This window comes from Camelus ferus, chromosome 8, assembly GCF_009834535.1.
Source record: "Camelus ferus isolate YT-003-E chromosome 8, BCGSAC_Cfer_1.0, whole genome shotgun sequence".
NCBI classification, from domain to species: domain Eukaryota; kingdom Metazoa; phylum Chordata; class Mammalia; order Artiodactyla; family Camelidae; genus Camelus; species Camelus ferus.
Genome location: NC_045703.1, coordinates 17,555,823 through 17,576,170, shown reverse-complemented (window position 1 = coordinate 17,576,170; position 20,348 = coordinate 17,555,823).

The window sequence follows — 20,348 nt, the reverse complement described above, 5'->3', positions numbered from 1 at the left end:
GACATCATTTGCATTAAACTAGTAACTGCTGACAGTTTATCACCCAGGCTGATTACATTACCGGATTACACAATCAGTAATTGAGAGGGCCAGAGGGATCAAGTAAAATTTTAAAAAGGCCTTCAGGATCACTGGGGGAAAAGGCAGCTCAGTGCAGTTTGCCTTGTAGAGCTTTGAGGTTCTGGAGGTTCATTCACTTTAGCAGTTGAGCACGTACTTTTTCCCAGCCGATGCTGAGTCCTGGTGGTACAAAATAATTGGACACAAATCCTGTCCCAGAAGGATTCACTGGGGTCAGTTAGAAACATAGATAAACACTGCATCAGGACAAGTACTCTAAGTGAGTTATGTGGAAGGTACTGAAGAAACAGAGCAGGTTTCTGTGCTCAACTTTCCTCCACTGGCAGAGATCTCAGTGAAGGTGTCATTTGAGTTAAATCAAAAAGCTGAGTTGGAGTTTTTCAAGGGTAAAAGTGGGGAAGGATATTCCAGTCAGAGGGAAGAGGATGCATAGTGAGTTGTGAGAGAACTCACGGGCACTTAGGGCTGTGTAACTGAGCGGGACCCTATGGGGCCTTCCTGGGACAGACCACTCCCCTCATGTTCTCTGCCTGCCTCTTGTTTGTGGAATAGGTGTAGTCTCCCAGGCCACCCCTGAGTCACAGAAGCCTGGCTTAGGAATGAATGATTGCAAGGATGTGAACATGTGGTGACAAAAGTAGCAGTTGGGCCAGGAGAACTGGTAACAATTTAAATAGTAAATCAGCCATGTGGCAGTCACAGAACCTTTGGTTCCCTCCTGAAACACATGGATAACAGTGCCTGATGCACATTTCCTGAGCTGTTTCACAGATTAAAAAACCCCAACCAAATGGAAGAAGATGACCGTGATGACCTTGATGACCATGAGTGAGTAGGCCCCCTACTTACTGGAGCCTGAGGATTGATAACATTAATCCCTGTGATGCTGCCCTGTTACTTCACCATCAGCCAGAGAACTGTGCGTGAGCTGATCACATGCCTTGTGTCTCCCCTCCCTCATCTTGCCTCTAAAAATGCTTCCCTGAAACCCATTGGAGAGTTTGGGTTTTTTGAGCATTAGGTGCCCTGGACTCCTTGTCTGGCACCTTACAATAAATGCTGCACTTTCCTTCACCACAACCTGGTGTCAATAAATTGGCTTTACTGTGAATGGGTAAGCAGATCCAAGTCTGATTCAGTAATAGGTGGGTGGAAGGTGAGGCTGGGGGATGAGGCTACAGAAGAGACAGGCATGTAGTTTCCAGGACGGTATCATTATCCAAAAGTGAGCAAATATAGAATGTTCATTAACAAACAAGTTGTGATTTCAGATTTGTTCCCTAAGAAAAATAATTTGAAAGTACAGATATTACACTAATTGTGTTTAGTTAGAAGAGATCTTTTCCTGAATGTTTTAAATTCAATTTAATTGAATCCAATTATAATTTTTGGTGCAACTGCAAAGAATTTTGAAAAAAAAAAAAGTCTAACTAGGAAGGCAAAAATAAAAGTAAAAAAAAGTTTCTACTGCCCTGGACTTGATAATCTAGAGCAGAAGGCAAATGTAAACTCCAATCCAAGGAGGGCTTTGAGAAGTGCTATTTTAGATGCTCATGGATCATAGATCTAACCTGCCACCTGAGTGGGGTTGAAGTATGGTTACATTGCTTTTGGAGGACATGGGGTGACAATTGGGTTCTGAAACATGTGGAGGTTTTCAAGAGGAATATATACCCCAAACTTAGATGCAAAGAAGACGAGACATGGTTCCTACCTTCAAGAAGCAATTACAACGGGGAGACACAGAAGGCTTCTGAGTGGGAGGACATCACATAAACCCTCCAGCTACTCCTAGTTGAAATCACCCGCAGTTTTCTCCTAGATGACTCTGGTCAGATTTCTTGTCTGTCTCAGTATCTGTGCAAATATTCCTTCCAACATGGTCTGCTCTCTCAGTTCCTTGGCATCCTCATGGCACAATTGGTTTAGTTGTTCAGAGTAAAACCTTGGACTGATCCTTCACTTCTTTGTTTCAGGGACCACATGCAATCTTCAGTACCTTATAGCAGCTCTATATTAATATATCCTGAATGCAGCATTTTCATTCCCTCTGACTCTATCATCCTAATTGCTTGTCTGGATCACTGTACACGGGGTCCCCAGTTCAACTGGCTTTTTCCAGCCTTTTTCAATTTCACAGTCAAAGGAATTCTTATAAAATAGTAAGTCAAGCTATCTCACTCCCTGCTCACGACCCTCTCAAGACTTCTAATCACATGTAGAACAAGATACAAAGTCCTTACCAAGGCCTTTCTGCACTAGTAACTTGAGATAACATTCTCAGGTCAGAGCTAAGTCCTCACTTCCTCTGGCAGCCTTCTTTGAACCACTCAGGCTGGGTGCTTCTCATGCTCTCACCAGCTTGTGTCATGCTGTCTGTGTTTCCATAGTCATTTCTGCCACATTGTGTTGGAGTGATCCGTTGATATGCCTGTCTCGTTCATTTGTCTTCACAGTCTGAGCATCTAGCTTAGACCCTGGCATAGAGTAAATGCTCATTGAATAGTTCTTGAACAGAAACTGTACTAAGGTAAATAAGACGTGGTCTTTGCTGTCAAGTTGCCCAATGATGCCATTTGGTGAGACAGGTGTATAAATGAATAATTATGCTACAATGTGATAAGAACTATAGCAGTTATATAAAAAAGTGCATCTGGCGTCCAGTGGCAGGCACAGCCAATACTGAATCAGTGGAGTGGTCACTGTGCTTTTTCCTTGGTGAATTTGAGCAGAATTTATATTCATTTAGGAAAGGAAGAATATTGACTGCAGAGATATTAGATTTTTTGTAAAGTTGTAAAACTCTTAGAAACCCTCAGATAGGAAAAGTTGCTATATGATAGTGAAATATTAACCAAAGAGCACAGCTGGCAAGCTGGGTTTTCACGTGCCTTTAAGGCACATCACTGAATCTATTGACACATATACAGTTTCCTTCTTGTGAATTAAGGGTTTTACAGAGCCTGGCTTCTTTAATGTTCCCTTTACATTATCCTGCAAAGGGTATTTTTCTAAGTAGTAAAGATCAGAATGATTAAATAAGACAGCTAAATAAGATGGGTCTAATAACAATGAAAATGAACAAGCTCTTTACCCCTCAGTGGTTGGGGATGTTAACTGTTGTGTATTCTCTTTGTTGAAACCACTGCAGTTGTTACAAATGCTTCATAATAACTTAAGCTGATGTGTTTTCACACTGAGCATATTGATTCATGGAACAGACACAAATTGTGGTGGAAAGTGTTCACTGAATATATTGTGAAAGCATCTTGGTTTGATGAAAACATGAATTTGGAGGATGCATCCACCTATGTTAGAAACTCATCTTTGCCTCAAATAAGCTGGGTAGTATTGTGAAAGTGTCTGAAGGTCTCTTAAATTTGTTTTCTTTCCTGTAGAATCACAATACTTTCAACCTTTTCTATGCAGAGTTGTTTTGAGAAAGAAATTAGATAACACACGAGAGGCTAACACAATGTTTGGAAGATAATACCTGTTTGATTTTTAAATATCTGTTTTTTTTTTTCCTATAGCTAATACTTTTCTACTTAGAATTTTCCTGGGTAAATATTTCAAGCTCCTTTTAGATTTTACACTCAAGAATCTTTTGCCTTTATGCTCAACACCCCATATTTCTATAGTAATAATGCTGTCTGATCTAGTATTTAATGGGTATATGTCATGTCAAACATATACCGAAAAAGTGATTAACCTCAACAATCTCATTTCTTTCTTATTTATTTTGGTCCATTTTACAGATGAAGAAATAAGATGTAGAGAGGCCAAGTAATTTGTCCAAGTTAAAACTAGCAGACTTCAGTGTTAGCATTTCAACCCTCAGAGTTTGACTCCAAAGTTGTGTTCCTAAGAGCTGCCTCTTAATATGATAATCACTTTCTATCTTTTCTCTTCTCCTACCACATTAAATTCTACTACATCAGATAAAGAGGATTATGTAATGATAAAACAAATCTGTTTCCCATCATCTTTATAGCTTAGAGCCAGAGCCAAAGAGCTAGAGCAGAAAGGAAAGAACATCACTGCTGAGAGGACAGCAGCTTCAGTGGCCGGAGGGGTTGCGAGGGTCATGGGAAATCTCAGCTACAGGAGGGGTGGTGATGGGCACTTTAACCTCAAAGCTCTCTCATGGTAGAATGACTGGGCTGGTGCTTGGCCATAGGTCTTGGTTAGTCTGGGAGCTCACTGAACACGGAGAATCATTGGTTTCTTGTCAGATTAAATCACTGAGTCTGGGTATGACAATATCCATCTTGGGTCATCTGTACCTAAGGGGGATTCTGGGGTCCAAAGTAGAGGGCTATTCTCTATAAATCCCTAGTCTTTGAGCTCAGGGACTGTTCTGCACAAATTAAGTTGTACATAATGAAGTATTTTATTCAAATGCTGTTTTTTTCTCAATTAAAAAAAAGAATCAAAGTTCAAAAGGTAAAAACTATAATCCGTGGCTGTTTGTACCAGCGAGCTGTCAGGAAATCTACTGGGCACTCTGTAGGGTTGTGGTCCCTGTCACCGTCCAACCCATGTAACACAGTCAGGTTAGATGGCTCTCCTCAGCCAGCGGTGTTCCTGAGGACCCTGACATTCAAGACTCAGGCCTGCAGGCACACAGAATAAAGGCCACTCAGCTCCAGTCTCAAGAATGTGTCCTCTTCGTTAATATGTGATCACATGTTATGCATCTATTCAGGTTGTGGCTTGGATTTTGAGTCTGTAAAGGATGAATGAATGCTGCATGGAAATTTATGCAAAATTGGCAAACTAACAAACCACTGATTTTTACTCTGTTTCACTTTTGCTGTCCTAAACTCTGGTCCCTAATCTATCCTCTGAGCAGCTAGGCTTGCTTGTGAATAGCTTTTGTATTCACTTGCCTAGAGCTTTTGTACAGCTGTTAGAAAAATTTTGAATTGAATGTAGTTGAAACTGGGGTTTATGTATTTATTTATTTTAACATCACTCTGTTACTGCTGTAAGGCTCTCTCTTCCCTCCGTTGCCACTGATTACCACTGATGAAGGGGAACTATGCACTAGTGCTTAGCACTTTCCTAAGAGAGAAGAGTAAAATTTCCATCCGTAGATGAAAAATCAGAATTTTAGAAATAGTAAAGGACACATACAGGTAGTAAGAGTTGAAGTCAGAAGTCTAAGCCTCATGGACACAAAACTTCTAACCAATGAGTTTGCTTTTATCAGCTCTATTTTTCTTCAGTTTTGCCAACATAGCAAGTTTGTAGCTACAAGGTGTCTTGAAAAACTTACCAAATAAATAAATCTTCAGAAATAATGTTTTATTCATCCTACGAGGGAATTAATTCCCAAAATCAGTGAATAAATCTTTCTCAGACTGGTGATAAAAACAGTACAATTAAATTTTTATAGTGTTTACCGTTTTCATGAATAAAAACACCTTTTTTCCCTCTTAGTTCCATCTCAAGTTAATAGAATGTTGGAAAGCAGTGAAGTCTGTGAGCAGAAGTTAGTGTTGAATGGGCATTTTGATGTGCCAGGTAAGGAGAATTTGCCAATAGTGAGCTAACTTCTCTGGCTACATTTCCCCCTCCTCAGTCAAACAGTGTTTAAAAGGAAACATTTCTGAATTGTTTTTACTAATGATTGAACAACAGCATGGCCACATCTTCCTCCTGGCTCTAATCTTCCTACTCCCCAGAACAGGTTAGAAATAAAGACACAATGACATGGAAACAGCTCCCAGAAACTGCATTTCCAACTTTGTTATTAATCTCTCAGATCTAAGATAGAAGTACGAAAGTGGAAGACGCTGGAAAATAAGGTAGGCACTTGGAGTGAAATGAGATCAATTTGTTTAACGCAACTAGCATTTCTGTAAGCTGGATTTCATGAGTTAGCTTTTTTTGCTGGCCATAATTCATAAGAAAAAAATCCTACGTGAAGACTTTAATACAGAGTACAAGAAGATATGCATCCAGAGTGAGATACCATCTTAAAATCAGAGGAAATTGACTTGATTGAATCTGTGGGTTTTTCTGCACCAGATTTTTGTTTATGCTGAGTCAGGGCTTTTATTGTGTTTTGAGCCATCATAATAAAGGATATCACAGCTGTGGATATGAATAATAAGTGCACTTCCCCAATTAAACCAAGTCATAAGGAGCCCAGTGGAATCAACTGGTGTATGTTTTCTGTATTAACTAACCCAGGAAAGGGATGGGGGCTGAAATTTTGAAAGGATCTTCGTAACTGTTTACTCAGAATGATTCATTTTTCTGTACTGAAGGACAAAGATGTCTTTGATGTCAATTTGTGGTAACAAAGGTCTATACTTATCACTTGCATTTAAATATATTAGATCTAGGAAAAATGTCTCATTTTCTCTATAGTAAAAAGTGTATGAAAGTAGAAGTTTTCATCATCATTAATTTGATGTTTGTTTATGTTTCTAAGATCAAATTTTGGCTTCAGATCATAGAACAACTGTGATTTCAATTTTGTTCTTAGCCTCAGAAATACTGAATTAGAAATGCAAAGAAAAACCATGGCTGTGGCAGGCTCACATACAGCAGGTTGAAGAGAATGTTTAGTGCTAAACTGAGAAGAGGAGAAACGAATTTGTATTTGAAAGGTATTTGAAGGTTATAAAACACTATACAATATGTATTTATTGCAGAAAACCTGAATTTAAAATAGAATTTCTCACTCTGAGAATCCTCATTGCAATTTTCAAGATGTTTTTATAGTTCTAAACTTTTCCAGTTCTACATTTTTTATTGTTGTTGCAGTTCTAAGCATTCGGACTGAGTGCAGTTAATAATTACTAATTTTTGAGTAAGGCACCTCAGAAGATAACAGAATAGCTCACAGGTGGGAAGCCAATTTCTTTGACTCTCATACCATCTCTTATCAACTTAACACTATAATGAGGCTGAGTCCTGCCTCTGGCAGGAGAGAGCACTGTGACTGATTAATAATGTCTATAAAGGAGTCGGGAGGGAGGGGAAATTGCGGCGTACAGATCTTGTAATTGTTCTCCCTAGACTATTTAATAGGAAAGAAGTCACAGATCCAGTGGAAGTGTCTGTCCAGCATTTAAAATAAGAGCATACCCTGTAGTGCAACTCTGTGTTCATTACTACAGGGTTAAACCCCGTTCCTAAGAAATTTGCCTCCTCAACTCACATCCTGATTTACAGGTATTTAGCTTCGTAGAATGTAGCCACTGCTGGCCTATTATTCTCCTACAACACATGAGTACATCTGAAGTAGAGTTCCAGGTATTTAAAGCAGAATTACCTCAATATAATACAATCTGCAGTTAGGACTGAAGTATACCAAATATTAAGTCAGTGTCCTAAGAAAAATGTAGCTCTTTAGGTCAACAAAATCCAAATCTGTAGATGCCCTTCCCTTTAACCATGTGCCTAAAGAATACTGCACCTTCATAGGTAGGGCTCGTTAGCCGAGGACCGACCTAGACTCTGTTTAGAAATCTAGGAAACACTGTTGATAATGATGTGGGCTTTGCCGCATGTCTGCTTGGACTGTTAAAAAATCCTTCGGTCATACTTCCTTACCTTCCTCGGAAAAGGAAGGTGCTCTTGTTACTCTGTGGTATCTTTTCTGTTCTGTTTGCCCCATGTCTTATCAGTTTCCTTCTGTCTTCTCTCACACTCTCTCCCTCTCCCCCAAGACCTGTGGCAACCCCTTTTTCCAGTCAATCTTTTGTGAACCTCTTCCTATTCATGTCTCTTAACCCTTCTCTCTATGGTATAGTCCCCTTCCCCTCATTTCTGCAAATTTATTTAGTGCATAGATAAAGATCAAACCAGGATTATTCAAAAATTTTTAAAAGTAATGGAACTCAATTAATGAAATTTTTAAAGAAAAAAAATTCCTTTAAAGTAATTTAGTCAGGATAATTCTTTTAGGGGGAGAGGTTTCAGTCAACTGCTGTTTCACATTTGTTTGTTCCAAACTGCAAATTACTTTTTTAATTGTTCATGGAATGCAAATAAAATGACAATCCTTTCCTACCAGATGTGCTGGATAGGCATGAGGGCACAATCATTTTCCTAACCAATGTTTTCATCAAGAACCAATTCAGAGTCTTAGAAGTACTTCCTACTTCCATTTTAATTGAACTCCGAAACATTGCCTGAGGCAGGTTTGCGTTCTTAAGTGCTCTTAAAGGCCTGGGGACCGGGATGCTAGGAGTAGTACAAAGACCGCTAAATTGTGGCTTGATCTTGTATTGAAAGGCAAAAACCGTATTTACATTCTGTTACAGGGGGCTTTGAGATTTACACATTTGAATAAGAATCAGGATGGATGTGCTGAGGTCCCAGTAGGATGGTACTGTGTCAGACTTTCCGTATAAGTGCCTGAATGCCAAGGGTTCAGCAGGAACACGTAGAAACTGAGCCAAATAGAGTCTGGAGGTAGCTTCCTTTTTCCTTTTTTTATCTCCTCCCACTTCACAGCAATGTAGGCGTTGTTCAAGACATGTGAAAAATTAAAATACCATAAAGAAATTTAAAAATAGAAAATCTTGGAGCCTTACCTCGTATCTTGTGTTGGAGGAAACATGAGGGTAGGCCGTGTGATGGAATAGTAACTGTACCGTCAGTCTGAAGTCTGCAGTTTCTTAGAAGTGTGACTTTTCTTGCTCCTCATCTGGGACATGTATTCCTCATGTGTAGAATGACGGGAATTGAGAAAATGATCTCTGCAGTCTTCCCTAGTCCTAAAATGAGAGGAGTCTCTGGAAGCTGACAGAATGGAATAATTGCGGTGATGCCTCCTCAGAGGACACGAGGCTTGCATTTGTTCTGTTCCTCTCTCAGTCTTTCTTCTTTTGCCCCTTCCCTTTTTCTCTTCCTGTATCTTTCTATAGTTGACCTGCTATTTTGTGGGCCAACCTTGGGCATCCAGTCACTTCTTAGTTGGTATCCATTTCAGAGACTGCAGTACAAGAAGGGACTCTCTGGCCTCCCATCTGTGCGGAAACCAATCTGCCTGATGTCACTGTGGCACTGATTTACTAGTTGTCTATTGCATCTAGACCCTTCTCCGTATTCACCTTCCCTGTCACTGGAACATCCTGTTTTTCCTCTTACATATAACTGGCTCTATTTATAGTTATTGTCCAGATGGTACTTAATTAATGCCGTCTCATCTACAAGTTCCATCTTTACTTGCTGGGCCTGGCTTCTAAGGACTCACATTGCAGGATCTGCCTCTTAAACTGCTTCATGTTCCCTCAGAGTTTACCTGTTACAATTAAAAACAATATAGTTTTATCTGTCATGTTCCATTTCTTGTTTTGCTCATGTACACTGGTATTTTTCCTTTACAAAACAAGACTAAAAGTAAACCAACTTGCTGGAGGTGTGTCTGTTTTATGTTTTAAACAAAATTTAGATGATCAAATCTAGTTTTTCTCTTTAATACTCATTTTTTTTTTGTATTTAGGACTTTATGTCTCCCTTTTTGTTTTCCTTATATTTACATTTCTTAGGTTTTTCTTTTCCTATGAGCTGACTATTTAGTTGGTTGATTTTCATTATGCTTTCTTTGTTAAACAGTGAAGGCTTAAGGCTCAGTACATACGGTGAGCTGAGCATGGTTATTCTCTTTTCCTTAACAAGTCTGTTGATTTCCAAATGTAATTAAAGTAGAAAGTAACTTAGATGTCATTTGTCCCTCAGAATTTGGGCATAAGCATTTAACATTTTTGCATAACCAAAGCTTAAACTTACTTTTATGATTTTTGAATTTTAAAAAATTCTTCAAAATGATAAACACCTTATCTTGTTTTAAACAAGTTTTACTAACATGTAACTATCTACATCTCTTGATTTGTCAACTTTAGTGAATATCTATTAATCCCCTACTTTGAAAAAATGAGGAAATTAGCTCATTATATTATCTTTTCCTTTCTCCTCCAGTACCTAAACTCCGCCACTCTCTGTCACATACTTACTTTTAGTTCTTTTATAAGTTGCCTTTATAGCATTGTATGATACACTTAAACATCTATTTTTTGACCAGTTAATCTCAGGCAGTACCTGTTGGCTTTGCGCTGTCCAAGATGGAAGAATAAGCACATCTGTGCTTCTCACCATCTCTCCCAACTTTTCCCCTCCCCACCACTGTCCACCAAACATATCATGGCCTTTAGTTATCCATGTTTATTTCATCTACATTTTATCTTTAATTATAGTTAAATCTTTCATGCTCTGTCTACAGATTTAGTCTAAATACTTTACCAATAAGGAGCTCGAACTGTTGAGTACATAGATAATCTTTACTGAACAACCAGGAAGGGGTTTGAAGCTATAGGAGGTGATGTAATCTTAGTTCATTAAATTTGGCTTCTTAAATGAGAACTATAATTTTACAGTTTTGAGGTATGGAAGTAAACATTAAACTTAAATAAATTTAATATTACAATATTTGTTCATCTTCTCATTATGATAATTCAACTTTTTCACCAAGATTTTGTCACCAAGATTCATTCTCTTCAAGACAGTCTTCTCAGAGCTTATGACATCCAGACCTACTTTGGACTGTGTGCCTTTCCATCTGCTATAACCTTGTTATCGTGGGGTTTTACTGTACTCTTTTGGGTTTGGTTTACTGTTTTTGTGTCTCAGTTCTTATGTTTTCCTCTTTCTTTTGTTTCTTTTTAATTTGCTAGAGAACATCTTTTCATAGTTCTTTGAAGAAGAAGAGTATGTGAGTAGTGAGTTTTGAGTCTGTGAAATTTTGAAAATATTTTTATTTTGCCAGCATATTTGAGTAGTAGTTTAGCTAGGCTCAAAATTATTTATTTATCTTGGCCCAAAATTATTTTTTTCTCAAAACTTTGAAGGCATTTTCTCAGAATGTTTCCGGTATCCAGTATTGTTCACAAGAAGCCTTATGCTATCCTGAGTCTCATCACTTTGACAATCATCTACTTTTTCCCTTTTGAAAACTTGTTAAACTTTTCCCTTTGTTTCTGGAGTTCCGAAATTTCTAAAGAGTCTTCATAAGAAATGTTTTTTACAGTTTTTTTATTAGTAAATGTTAATTTTTAGAATAGTTTTAGATTTACAGAAAAATTGAGCAGATAGTAGAGTTCCTATATGCCCCACCCCATATACTGTATTTCCTCACTTAGTAACATCTTATATTAGTATGTTTGCTATATTTAACTAATCAGTATTGATACATTACTGTTAACTAAAGCCAATAGTTTATTCATCTTTCCTTTTTTTCTTATTAAATGACTTTTTTTTTCTATCTTAGGATCCCACCCATGTTACCACATTACATTTATATTTCATGTCTTCTTAGGGTCCTCTTGGCTTTGACAGTTTCTCAGACTTTCTTTGTTTTTAATGAGCTTGACCGTGTTTAGGTGTATGGGTCAGGCATATTGTAGGATGCCCCTTTGTTGGAATTTTTCTGAAGTTCTCATCATGATTAGATTGAGGTGGTGGGTTTTCGGCAGGAAGATCACAGAACTGAAGTGTCATTTTATCACACCATATCAAGGGTGCACATTGTCAACATGATTTATGCTTGTTGATGTTGACCTTGATCACCTGGTTGAAATAGTGTTTTTCAGGTTTCTCCACTTTCAAGTTACTCTTTTCTCCCCCTTTCCATACCATACTTTTTGCAAGGAGGTCACTGGGCAGCCTACACCTAAAGAGCAAGAAGCTCCCCTTCCTTTAGGGTTAAATATCTACATAAACTTATTTAGAATTCTTCTGCAAGGGGTATTTGCCTCTTCTCCCTCATTTATTAGTTAATTTAGTCATTCATTTACATCAGTATGGACTCATGATACTTACTTCATACTCTGGGTTATGATCTAATACTGGTTTGCTCTGTCGCTCAAATTCCCCCTTTGGACATGGGTGCCCTTTCAGTTGGCTCCTGTACATGTCTGACATGCTCCTATTGCTGTGCTCTGCTTTGCTTTTTTAAAAAAGTACTTCCTTCTGTCACTATAAGAGCTCACGTTGTGTATTTTCTGCTCCAGCCCTAGAGTCAGCCATTTCTGCAAGGAGCCTGGGTCTTTTTACTGAAAAAATGGTATTAGAAACAAGATCTGGGCCTTAGATGTTCTTGTTCCTGCTGGGATGTCACTGCTTCTAGGCTCTCTAGAGGACAGAGTGTAAAATGTATGTGTGTGTAGTAATCCAGGCACACACGCATATTTTTCTGTAACCAATAAAATGAGCTCTTACTGATGTCTCCAACTTTATTACATTACCACATGGATCACTGTAGCCTCCTCCCTTGCTTATCTGTGAATTTCCACTCCAATAGTGAGAAATCTCGCTTTCTACCTACTGCTATTCATTTACCTAATTGTTCAGTTCCAGTGTACACGTATAGGAATATTAGAATTAACTTGTATAGCATGGAAACAGCTTTATTAACCGGAGTACCGTGCTTATGTGTAGTTCCATTTGCCTTTACTTTTATAGATTCTGTTTATTTCCCAAGTTACTTAGATCAGCATCTTTTCCCCCACCCCTTCCAGTGAGGTTGCTTGATGCATTGTAATACAGTGAGATTCTTTTGTTAAGTTATACATTCCATCCTAAATTATTCCTACTGAAAGAGGGATGTTGAAGTTTCCAGATATAATAGTGGACTTGTTTATTTCTTTTTGCAGGTCCCCATGTATATTTCCTTTTTTATTGAAAGCATTTTCCCCAAGCACAAAATAAAAGTGGATTTCATTGACTTGCAAGTGACCAATACATGGTACTAGATTTATCTTTGTAGCTCTGTTAGTTGAAGAATTTTAATTTCACAATTGATGGGAATGGTTCATTTTCAAAACAGACTTGCAAATTTGCCAAGAGGGAGAATATTGTTCCTTAATGATAAAGTGGGAAACTGGGGCATCTAGAAGTTAGGAGTTATTTAGAGAGTCTCTTCATGTCTAGATGTAGGTCCAATTACTCTGTCTCCATCGTGTTTTGCTGAATAACAAGAGACACCTCTGTTTCTGAAGAAGTTGATCTGAATTTACCCTAAATTATAAATTTTAATTAGTGTTGGCATAATGGAGTTTATGGGGTACTTGATTCTCCAAAATTAATGTTCTGTCATTTAGCACAAGAAAACTTCAAGGATTTTGGCATGATAGGGAAATGAAAATTTTTATTTAAATTCAGAATTATCTTTCTTAGTTTTAAAGGAAACTTGTGAAGTCAAAGCATTATTGAATTGAAATGGAACAAAATAAATGATATATGATTTATTTGTACGGTGCCTATTGGTCTGCCATGAATAATGAGAACATTTATGACTAATAGCAGATGTAGTACTTATATCACACTGGCATTGGATTAAAGTGCTAACACTTTATAATTGCCTTTTTGTAAACTTGTGCCTTGATAATAAAACATATTTTTTAAAAGTACATGACTGGTTATATAATTTTGTGTAAGAGTAGTTCATTAAGAAACGAAAAAGCAACTTTAGTGAGTCTGTTAAATAAAATCACCCAGTAAAAGCTCTGATGAGCCATAAAAGATAATATTGAATAACAAAGACTTTCTTCCCTCCCCTACCTCATCCCTTCTGTCTGAGAGTCATTAAAGTATGTATAATATGCTCTTAAAATTATGTCTATCGAAGCATACTTACCCTTTGCATAGAAAGAGATAGTTCAAGGTTATGCTAAATAAAATATTACATGTGCCACCTCCGTGAAAAATTGCCTAAGGCAATAAGGGTTAAATACATTTATCTGTCCATCTGCCTCGTGTCCCAGATTCAGCACCAGTGTGTGCCCTGAACTGGATTGAGTTTTCAGAAAAATCCTCAAAAAGACCCTCAAAAAAAGAACCATAGCATCAAAGAGCTTTTTAATTAGGGTTCTTTGCCAAAAAACAAAGGTATGTCTCTTACCCATCATTATTGAAGTACACAAGTTAATAAAAGGACATCTGTACTTTCCATAGAGAGTAGTTAAAGGTAAAAGAAATATGGGTGGGGATAGAGAGGAGAGGGATAGCACCAACAATTATTGATTGTCTGCTGTATTCCAGGTTCTTAAAAAATAATTAAGCCATCATTATACTAAGTGATTTATGTGGATTATTTCATTTCATTCCTCACAACAAGAAGAGGCTTTTCTTTATTGGCTGCTGTTGTTGCATTAATCTCCGTTAGAAACGTCCAGATAGGGTGAGTGTGAGGTTGCGTTAGGAATATGGATAGTACAGTATATTACTAGTCCTGTGTCCTGGGCTGAAGAACCAATTAATAGCAACTCCCCAATATTAACCCTGGGAAAATAAATTACTGTGGCATCCATCTTGGAAAAGGAGGTTTGAAATGATGAAACAGGTCTTCTAATACATTGGAAACATTTTAGAAAATCCTGATTAATTTTTCAGCAACTTCTAGTGAATTTCTAATTAATTAATTAATTAACTTACTTATGCATATAACTGACATATAACATTACATTAGTTTCAGGTGTACAATGTAAAGATTCAATATTTGTATATATTATGAAATGATCACAGAGTCTAGTTAACATCTGTCACCATACATAGTTGCAAACTTTTTTTTCCTTGGGATTAAAACTTTTAAGATTTGCTCTCAGCAACTTTCATATATGCAATACAGTATTACTGACTATGGTCACCTTGTTGTATATTACATCCCCATGACATTTATTTTAAAGCCGGAAGTTTGTACCTTTTGACCCCCATCAAGCATTTCCCTTGTCCACTCTCCACCCCACCCCTGGAAACCACCAATCTGTTTTCTGTATCTATGAGCTTGTTTTTGTTTTTTAGACTCCACATATAAGGAAGGTCATATGGTATTTGTCTTTCTCTTTCTGACTTATTTCACTTAGAATATACCCTCATGGTCTATCCATGTTTTGCAAATGTCAAGGTTTCATTCCATTTTATGGATGAATAATATTCCATTGTAGTGGAGTCCTATTTTAATACTTAGAGAAAGAATTCAAAATTATATTTTGACATAAATATTGATCTAGTTACATTGTTATCATGTTGATTATTTCTTCTGTTTCAAAAAATCTCAACAAACACAGGTATTTAGAGAAATTTTCAAACAGCAGAATATACCATTCCTATATGTGTTGTTTCTGAGGACAGAAGAAAGATTAATAAGTGAAAATACAGGAGGTTTATTTATGGGTCCAACAAGAGAAAAACAAAGCAAATAATGGATGTGGTAGCAAATAATGGATTGGGTTCCCTGGAAGCAGTCTCTGAGACACAGTTTAGTACGGAGGGAATTTGTTGAAAAGTGCCCCTGGAAAGCAGGAAAATTGTGTGGGATTTTACACGAGAAGTTGAGCTGCAGTGGAAGCCCAGTGTTCCTTCAGAACTGTCTTCAGTTGGGCCACAATGGCTAGGCCTTCTTACTCCTACATCCATCATTGACCATGGGCATCCTGAAATGGGGGTGGTGCTGGGCAAGGCAGCTCTATGCAGCTGAAGCAGTCTCTGGAGAAGGCTATTTACTATTAACACTGCAGTAGCTGGGCAACAAGTCCTCCACTGAAGAGCGTCTGGTAGCACATCACATGTCCACCATGAAGAGTAAGTTTTCCATGACTGGTCATGTTCAAGTAGAGCCTTCATGATCATTCACTAGAAAAGCTGAAGAGGAAATTCTTGTGTTGGGAACAGGCATTGGTGTTCTTTGAGATTCCTTCCGACTCTGTTTTTCTATAAGCCATCAAAAATAGAAATGACTTGACTTAGCGCTGTTTAATCTAGCCTCATGAACTTCTGAATGGAGATCAAACTCACTGAGACTGGTAGAAATTTGATACTCAAAACAGGAAAGAAAAAAAAAAACACCTTGAACTTATTTTTTACTTTAGTGCCTCTTTGACACCAAGTAATAAGTAGGAAAATGAAAGACCATACCTTAATGAAATTGCTGACCGTTAAGAAGACCACTAAGAACATCAGAAAAGGACTTACATTTTGGCGGAATCTCTCAGAATATACCATATTTAATTTTTCATCATGCAGTGTAATATGTCTGCATGTTCCAGTGAAAAAAAATTAAGAGTGAATATGCAAGTTTACTTTCTTGAGCACATTAGTTAATACTATTTCTTGCAATGAAAATGGGACAAGTCTGCAAACTGAGAGGTGGGTATTGATAGACAGTTGCTGAAAGACCTACCTCCTCATACTTTGTAAGAAGACAGATGGCAGGTAGAGTAAGATAAAGTCCTACATTACATACTTATTTATTCTAAAACTCCTAACATAGAGAAATACATATAGTTAAATGACTATAGCAAAAATGCTTAATACAAGTATTAGCAGAAAACCTTAAAAGGAAATATTTTTAAATTGGTGATAAATTTCTTATGAATTGTGATGGGGACACCGTCAAGTACTTTGCTTGCTTACAGTTTTGTGATTTGTTATAAGAAACAGAGAGCTCCACATTCTGAGGAATTTACTTACTTTTAACTGAATCTATCATCCATAAATAACCTCCATCATTCTCAATCTGGGCCACAGGAGAGTCTCTCTTCACTTCTCCCTCTCTTACCACAGGCAAGGTCATCTTTAGGATTCTAGGCTAAAGAAGCAGGCTTTTTACCCCCTTGAAATGCCAGCCTTCACTGCAGAGGTGGATTGGAAAATAGATTAGAGTGGGTGTTTTCACGTGAAGTTTTCCTGCAGCCTCCTGGTGCCTGACGCACCCTCCATCTGGTTGTGTGGACGTGGGGTGGAGGGCGGGTGGTTAGTCAGGCATCTGCAGAATTGGAATGTAAGCTTTTCAAGGTCTTTCTGGTTTTTATTTTGGAAGAATCATGTTGTCTTTTTATTTAATAAAATTTGTATTCAAATGATAAAAAAAAAGAAGCAGGCTTTTAAATGTACTACAGGATATTAGCTAATTTGAAGTGATTCAACAGTGGAGAGAGTGCTATTTTTTTTTTTTAAACTTCATACCCCATGGTCTTAGGCCTTCATTTTAGTGCCCGCTTCTCCTAGGAATAGACTATCCTAGGATGTGGATAGAATCCAAGGTTGTAAAACTCCCTCAAAGAGTTCAGTAAGTGTATTTTGATTTGTCCTTAATCTCTCTTCCAATTGAAGACACCAAAATCCAAGATACAAGAAACAAGGGCTGTTTATTCATTTCTATTTCTTCTCCCTTTGGACTCATTGCCCCCAAGATGGATAAGTGCTTCCCCTCCTAGCACACTTCTTTGTGTTCAGCCATGGTCCTCCTCTTTTTGTCCTGGAGATGCTGAGTGTGCACCCACAGATTCATGGGGGATTAAAAATCACTATGTAGGAGCTTCTGGTATTTCTGTCAGGAGCCCAACTACATGACTTCTAAGAAGAAAGAGGAGAGTCAGACGTAGAGTCTTATTTTTCCCAAGTATGTGTGTCTATTTCCATGTATTTTATTCTAGAAATGTCCATGGGTTACATTTTCCAATAAACAAAATTATTTGAGGTTAATTGTAAAATTTGAGTTTGACTTTAAAAATTTTTTTCATTTCATTGAGCTTATTTTACAATAGCGTGTACAAGGAGTAGGTGAAATTTTAATGATTGGCTCAATATCATGTAATTTTAGTTGTTCACAGTAAGAGAAAGAGAGAAAAGACCTAGTGAACTGGGTCTTCAGGCCTGAGATCATAACTGTTTCCCTTGTTTTCATTCATTGCTGTAAGTTAGAGAACTTTCACAAAATCTGCTGTTTCCTGTCCTACAAAATAGATATAACATCTGTTGTCACCTGAGGTGAGACAAATGAAATTTATCATGCAGTAATATGCTTTGAGACTCTGAGAAGAAAGGTTTAAATCAATAGAGATATTATTTGTGTTTGATCTTTGAAAACTGTGGGGATTTTTAGAAATTATTAAGTTCTATACATACTTTCTATATATAGGATATTTTATTCTATAAAATTTCTGATAAAGCACAAAGATTTTCAGGTATTAATGAAATTTTTGTGCCTAAAATGCACATTTTACTTTACCTTTATGATCTCTGCATTGCTGTTTATCTAGATCTCTTTTTCTTTGAAATCTAAATTTTAAAAATAATTCAGTATTATAATTTTGGGGGCATCCTTGTGAATTTTTTATTAAATAGATTTGATATCTAACATTGTTTAAATTTAAGATGTACAATATATTAATTTGATGCATTTGTATATTATGATTGCCACTGTAGCAATATTTAGCATCTCTATCATATTACATAATTATCCTTTCTTTTTAGTGGTTGGAATAATTGAGTTCTAGTCTTTCAGCAAGTTTGATGATTATAGTACAATATTGTACTATATTATTATGCTGTGCTTTGGGTTTCCATGGCTTATTTATTACTTGCTGTAAGTTTGTACCCTTTAACAGCATCTAACTTACCCCTCCAACTCCCACTCCCTGGTAAACACCAGTTTACTCTCTGTTTTTATAGATTTGGCTTTTTTAGATTCCACATATAAGTGATTGATATCAGTACTTGTCTTCCTCTGTCTGACTTATTTCACTTAGCATAATGTGCTCAGGGTCCATCCATGTTGTTGCAAATGGCAGGATGTCCTTTCTCATGGTTGAATAATATTCATACATACACACACACGTACACACACACACACACACACACAAACACATATCTCACATCCTCTTTATCCGTTCATTCACTGATGTGCATTTAGGTTGTTTCCATATTTTGGCCATTGTGAATAATGCTGCTATAAACATGGGAGTGCATATATCTCTTTGAAATCCTGTTTTCAAAATGTATCTTTTGAACAAAGTTTACTAACTTCTTAAAAATCAGAGACTTAGTTTTAAAATTGAAGCATGTTTTTTATATTAAAAGGGGATAAGTAGGATATTTTGAGTCCTTGATTGTGAATGAAAGCTTCCCCAACTTTTTTCCCTCTCTTTTGCCTTCTGTAATATCTGCTATTCTCTGAACTCCTCTTGTTTTCTGTAACCGAGATTGTGTTTTACCTAAAAACTCCCAGTATAGTCACTTGATTTTACTTCTGTCGGGTACAGTCTCTCTTTTTATCATTTTTCTTCTTTCTGTGCTGTGACAGTAATCTTTCTTCTTTGCTCCAATCAAGTCTAGGCGTATTTTCAGCTTTCCCTCCCATCTGAGAGCATTTCCACTGCCTCACATTATATTAAAAGCACACGAGCAATCTCCTGCAAAGGAACCATTATAGTTCTTGGGTGGAATTTTTCTAGCTAGTTATTTCTGTGGATTAGTTGTTTAGAATCACGGATTAACTGGAAAAACACAGTCCAAGCTAATGTGCAACTAAGCAATCATTTGTGAGGCTCTTGGTGATAAATCTTCAATTTTCTTTCTTTGTGATATTGTCTCTCTTATGTTTCTATCAAGTCCAATTCAGTTCAACAATTATTTGAACACCTACCATCTACTCAGCTGCATGTGAGCCTGAGTGTGTGTGCGTGTGTGTTAAGTAGAATATTGTCCCTGTTCATGAGGAGTTTACCAATGGAGTTAGGGAGCTGTGAAGAAGCAACAAAGATTCTGTTGTCTACTATTATTTCTACAGTTTTCAAAGATGAAGTGATAAATCATAATAGCTCCATTGAATCAAACTTTTCTTCCTAGGATCTCAAAGAATATAATTTCAGGATAAAATCTATTTGAATGCTATCCACTATCATAATGCTTATTCATTGAGTTGGTGAATTTCTTTCAATACCAAAAGCAATACCCTCAAGTTACTTATAGTCACTCTTTTACCTGATGATTTGCATAACTTCCATAAATAAAAGCACTGCTTTCAGGATAAGAGCCACCATTGATTGAGCATTTACAAGCGTCACAAATATTGGTAAAATTTTTCTTTACTCAACTCTTATTTGTTAAACACTTACTATGTGCCAGACACTGAAGATAAAGAGTGGAGAACATATTCTGCCGCCTGAGGAGTTTATATTCTGATTGGGGAAACTAGAAAGATGACAACAACAACAAAATAAGATAATTAAAGCTTATAATAATTGCTATTGAAGGTAATGAGATACCAAATAACATAGGATGGCCGTTTAAAAGTGGTATGGGAAGACATCTGTAAGGGGATGGTATACTTAAGAAACTATTCAGGAATTAAAAGTTGTTGTTCATCTGGAGGGCTGGGGAAGGGATTATAGTCCCAGAGAAGAGCGTGTCCCCTGACTCTGCAATGGGAAAGGACTTGCTGGGTTTGAGGAACAGACGGGAGGATG